A 6,244-nucleotide genomic window follows, 5' to 3' on the forward strand; every position below is an offset into this window, starting at 1 on the left:
GCTGCATCTCAAGAAGCCACTTGGCAAACCTGGTATATAGCTCAAGCTAAGGAGTACTTGTCTAACAAATGCAAGGTCCCCACCTTAATCCAACACCTCAAAACAAAAAAGAAAGAAAGACATAAATCAGCCTTACACTTATCTTCCACTGAGTCGAAGAGCATGTTGCAGATGAGTAATTGTAACTGGAACCATTTGTAGTTCATACTCCAAACATTTGTTGTGTAGTGTTCATCTTCTGTGGCCTCACTATAGCTTAGCTGTGGTGGGTTTTGTCTGTCTGATTGTTTATTTTCTTGCTTTTCCCAGTAGTGGAGCTTGAATATAGGGCTTCATGTACTTACTGGGCATTCAGGGGGGGACTCTGGCATTTAAAAATCACCTCTACTCCTGAAATTGATTTTCTATTTTCTTGCTTTTATAATAGAATATTCTCTTGGACATTTCTTCCTGTGCAGGCTTCTTACCACTGTGTTTAAGAACAGATTAAAGGAATCTCTAATTGTTTGTTGTTACTTCTTCCTTATATTGGACATTTAACCTGGTCATTACCTTGATGCCTGTCCTTTTGGTTTTTTGCTGGTCTGGGGGCTTAAGCTGTGGACCTGGGCACTGTCCCTGAGATACTTCTGTTCAAGGCTAGCACTCTACAACTGCCACCTCTATTTTTCTCTGAGTGCTTTATTGGAGATAAGAATTTCAACATAGTGTCTTGTACATTTCATTGTTACAGTGAACCAACCTGTATTCCTATTTAAGCATTTTGTTTTTTCCCTTCCCCTCCTCAAATTAGAAAAGTATATATACAAGATGCAGGGCATCGGTATCAAATACAGTGAAAATGAGTTATACCGTGGGGAAGGAACATACAAAAGAAACAAAAAATCACATAGTACATTATAAGTACATTAAGAAGAACAGCGACAAAGATAAAACCTCTTGGGTCCCTATCTTGGGGTTTATTTCACTTAACATCATCTTATATGGTCAAATGTACATAGCTTTGACCTTTTCTGCTTGTCCTAGACATATACTAGTTATTGCAAATAAGGGAAACCATTCGGCAGGGGTGGGAGGGTAGGAGGAGGAGTAGTTGGGGAGGTGGGAAAGGAAGGGATGGTAGGGGAAATACTAAGGAGGAGGCAACAATGCTTGATAGGAAATGTACTCATTACCTTACTCATGTAACTGTAACCCCTCTGTACAATAATTTTACAATAAAAAATGTATAAGAAAAGAATTTCATGGACTTTCCTAGCTATTCATGGACTTTCCTAGCTATTCATAGACTTTCCTAGCTATTCAGGAGGCTGAGATCTGAGGGTTAGAGTTCAAAGCCAGCCCAGGCAGAAAAGAATTTCCTCCTGAATAGCTAGGATTACAGGCCTGAAGAGCCACAGACACACGATAAATGCCAGTCTTTTAAGAAAAACAACATAACAAAAGCCATTTTGTAGCAACCTTTGTTTTTCTTTTGTTTTTCATAGGTCTTAGCTTTGACCTCAAGGACTTGATCGTGCTCCCTTGGCAATCTCCCTCTCACCTAGCTGCCTTGTGAAGCTCCTAAGTGTCCCCAAGTCCTAGCAGGAAGGGAGTGCCTCCATTAAAGAAAAGTTCCTTAGAGGTCTTGAGGATGCAACTAGACTTTGGTATTTTCCTGAGTTATATGGCTATATCAGTCTCAGAATATACCTGCAACTCTCAACCATCCCATGGTCACTTGTCTTTACAGTAAGGTGCTTACATCTCTTGAGTTCCTCCTCCAGAATCCAGTTTGAAATATAACACATAGCTCATGCTGAAAAAACGATTGACTCCAATAATCATGGTCCCCAGTTAAAACCCCAATACTATTTAAGACAAAGAAAAGTAAAACAGTCTGAGCAGTTAACCCAGATAGTTGTTATATTTCATTGTATTTCTTTTTGTTGTTGTTGTTGGTTGTGGGGCTTGAATTTAGGGCCTGGGCACTGTCCTTGAGCCTCTTTTTGCTCAAGGCTAGCACTCTATCACTTGAGCCACGGCTCCACTTTCCGTTTTTGAGTGATTAATTAGAGATAAGAGTCTCAAGGGGACTTTTCTGCTTGGACTGGCTTTGAACCATAATCCTCAGATCACAGCCATCTGAATAGGTAGGATTACAGACATGACCCAACAGCACCCAGCTTTATTGTCTTTCTTCCTTCCTTCCTTCCTTTCTTTCTTTCTTCCTTTTTCCTTCCTTTCTTTCCTTCCTTCCTTCCTTCCTTCCTTCCTTCCTTCTTTCCCTCCCTCCTTTCCTCTCTTTCTCTCTTTCTCTCCTTCTCTCCTCTCCTCTCCTTTCCTTCTCTCCTCTCCTTCTCTCCTCTCTTTCTCTCTTTCTCTCATTCTCTCTTTCTCTCTTTCTTTCTCTCTCTCTCTTTCTCTCTCTCTCTTTCTCTCTTTCTCTCTCTCTTTCTCTCTTTCTCTCTCTTTCTCTCTTTCTCTCTCTTTCTCTCTCTCTCTCTTTCTCTCTCTCTTTCTCTCTTTCTTTCTCTCTCTCTCTTTCTTTCTCTCTTTCTTTCTCTCTCTCTTTCTTTCTCTCTCTCTTTCTTTCTTTCTCTCTCTCTCTTTCTTTCTTTCTTTCTTTCTTTCTTTCTTTCTTTCTTTCTTTCTTTCTTTCTTTCTTTCTTTCTTTCTTTTTTCTTTCTTTCTTTCTTTCTCTCTCTCTTTCTTTCTTTCTTGTCCTGGTCAATTTTACCTAAGAACCTCAGGAACTCCCCTGCCTGGGCTGGATTCAAACTGTGATCCTCAGATCTCAGCCTCCTGACTAGCTATGAGCCACCAGTACCTTTTTGTCCTACTGTGTTTAAGAGTAGTTCATGGGAATCTCTAACTGGTCTTATTTGTGGTTTCTTGTACTGAGTATTTATCATAGCTCCTGTCTCTTTACTGAAAACCTTCCACCAAAAGCCATATCCTCTCAAAAATTATTTATGTTTTCTTCTCAACTCAAGGAATTGCTCTTGACCTGCTGACTCTGTTGCTTAGTCTGGTGCTTCACTATGTTCCTCACTGTCTTTGAAGCCACCAGCAGGAAGTGATTGCCACTACCTATGGAAAATTCCCAGGACAAGGTTTAGTCTCAATGGCACAACTGTGGTGCCTTTTTCTTCTATAGGACACATGGCTGTGTGACTCTAAGGGTATTCTAGTTTTGATTGGTCTTGGCACTTATGTCTTTTAATTACTGAGTTGCTTTTCCAGAAGCCATTGACAACCCTGGTGTAGTTCATGCTAAGGACTACCTGACTAACAAATGCAAGGTCCTCAGCTAAAGCTGATACTTCAAAAGAAAAAAGACAGAAAGATATAAAACAGCCTGGCATTTTATCTCACTGTGTCCAAGAGCATGTTGCAGATGATTGTGACTATAACCATTTGTACTTCATACTTCAAACATTTGTGATTGTGGTGCTTACCCAAGACCTCATTATTGCTTAGTTTTGAGGAGATTTTTCTGTCTTCTATTTTCCTGCTCTTCCCAGTACTGGAGTTTGAATATATAGTCTCATGTTTTTACTTGTCATTCAGCTATTGGCCAGTATTTCAAAATCACCTCTACTTCTGAATTCAGTTTTCTATTTTCTGACTTTTAGAATACAACATTTTCTTGGATATTTTCTACGCATGCAAGCTTCCTACCATGACTCTTTGATCTCAGCCTCCTCAGTAGCTGCGATTACAGGAATGAACTACCTGTCAGTAACTAGCTTGCTACTACTCATTAATGTTAGGTTTCCTATCAAATGGAAGGAACATCTTTACCAACTTCATCATTTCTTTGGTGTGAGTTCTTGGGTTTGGCTTCAGGGACTTGCTCTTGCTTGGCTGTCCCTCTGTCTCTTAGCCAGCTACCTCAGCAGGCTCCTCACCCTCCTTAAGCCCTCCAGGAGGAAGGCATTGCTAACACCAAAGAGCAGTAACTTGGGGGAGGTTTCCTCTAGGGGGAAGTACTTGGTACCTATACTTCCCTTTGTTATATTTAGTATGCCTGTGTCAATCTAAGGACATTCAAGATTTTATTAGTCCTGGCACTTTAGGCTCATCATTTTGCCATTCCCCCTTTAAGTTAGGTTCTCACATCCCTGAGCTCCTTCTCCAGAAGTCATTTTGGCACACACCATGTAGCTCAAGCCAAAAAGCACTTACTTTGAGAAGTGCATGGTCCCCAGGAATATCTCTAATACTTTGAAAGAAAATAATAAAAAGAAACCAGAAATCAGCCTGCCAGTTATCTCAGTCTATGGGTATCTGTGACTGGACCTCTCTGTGTCAATTTCTATTTTCTATTTTTATTATTATTGTGAAAATAGCATACAAAGGGGTTACAATTACATGGGCAAGATAGTGAGTACATTTCTTATCAAGCATTGTTACCTCCTCCTTTGTTTCCCCATACCATCCCTTCCCCTCTCCACTCCCCCCACCCCTACACCCCCCTATGTGGACTCATTACAACAATGAGATGTACAAGACATTATGTCAAAAAAGAATTTCTTTTTTTAAAAATTCGGTTGTTTGGGCTGGGAAGTTGGCTCAGTGGTAGAGCACTTGCCTTGCATGCTCGAGGCCCTGGGTTCGATTCCTCAGCACCACATAAGCAAAAAGAAAAAAGCCGGAAGTGGCACTGCGGCTCAAGTGGTAGAGCGCTAGCCTTGAGCTGAAGAGCTGAGGGACAGCACCCAGGCCCAGAGTTCAGGCCCCACGACTGGACCCAAAAAAAAAAAAAGGTTGTTTTTTATAGTGAAAATACCATACAGAGGAGTTACAACTACGTGAGCAAGGTAATGAGTACATTTTTTATCAAGCATTGTTGCCTCCTCCTTTGTTTCCCCTTACCATCCCTGCCCTCCCGTCTACCCCCCTCCGCCACCAAAGTTGTAAAGTTCGTTTTTCAACATAATGTCTTGTACATCTCATTGTTGCAACGGGTCCACCTGTATCCCTATTTAAACCATTTGTTTTTTCGCTTCCCCTCCCCAAATTATACCAACATCAAATACAGTGAAAACATGGCTTATACCGTGGGGGAGGGACATACAAAGCAACAAAGAAATCATCTTATAAATATGTTAGAAACAATAGCAAGAAAGAAAATCTATTTTCTTATTGTTCATTTTGACCTCAGGCACTTGCTCTTGTTCCCTATTAGATAGCTTGGTATATTATTAAGTTCCCTCCTCTTTAGAATCCACTAGCAGGATGCATACCCTACTAGTAAAAGTAGTTAACTACTGGTTGGCTTACTCTATAGGAAATTGGTATGGAGACATTTTTTTTCCTTAATAGGTATCATGCCTGTCTATCTGAAGACTTTCAAGATTTGATTAGTATTGGCTCTTTAGGCTCCTCCCCCTGACAATAGCCTTTACAGTTAGGTCCTAGAATTAATTTGAAAGCCACTATGGCACTGCCTTTTTTGTTGTTGTTCTGGGTATTTTCATTGTCAATCTGAGGACATTATAAATTTGATTGGTTCTATCTCTTTAGGCTCCTCCCTGTGACAATACCCTTTATAATTAGGTCTTTGAATTTCTGACCTACTTCAGAATTAGCTTGCTGATCACTCATATAGCTCAAGCTAAAGAACTCTGACCAACAAAAAGAAGATTCCCATGTCAATCCTCAGTAACTCAAAAGAAAACAATACTGAAATGGAAGTCAGCCTGACAGTTATTCCACTATGCTTAAGAGCAGATTATAGGAATCTTGGATTGTGTTATTTGTTCTTACTTGTATTGGAATTTTAACCCAATTGTTATCTTAGTAGCTGTCCTTTTTATTTTTTATTTTTACCTGTCCTGTGGCTTGAACTCTGGGCCTGGGCCCTGTCCCTGAGCCTCTTTGTAGTCAAGGCTATCACTCTACCACTTGAGCCGCAGCACCACTTCTGGCTTTTTCTGAGTAGTGTTACTGGAGATAAGAGACTCACAGGTTTTCCTGCCTGGGCTGGTTTCCAACAAAGATCCTCAGATCTCAGCCTCCTGGGTAACTAGGATTAAAGGTATGAGCCATAGACACCTGGCTCTGCCTGTCTTTTTTTAATTAATTTTTTTATTGTGAAAATACTGTACAAAGGGGTTACAGTTACATGAGCAAGGTAATGAGTACATTTCTTATCCAGCAATGTTGCGTCCTCCTTTGTTTTACCCCTACCATCCCTTTCCTCCCACCTCCTCACTCCTACCCCCCAGGCCTCCCCCCCACTCCACCCCCGCCTAAA

This window comes from Dipodomys merriami, unplaced genomic scaffold, assembly GCF_024711535.1.
Source record: "Dipodomys merriami isolate MVZ:Mamm:240054 unplaced genomic scaffold, mDipMer1.0.p SCAF_3, whole genome shotgun sequence".
Classification (NCBI taxonomy): domain Eukaryota; kingdom Metazoa; phylum Chordata; class Mammalia; order Rodentia; family Heteromyidae; genus Dipodomys; species Dipodomys merriami.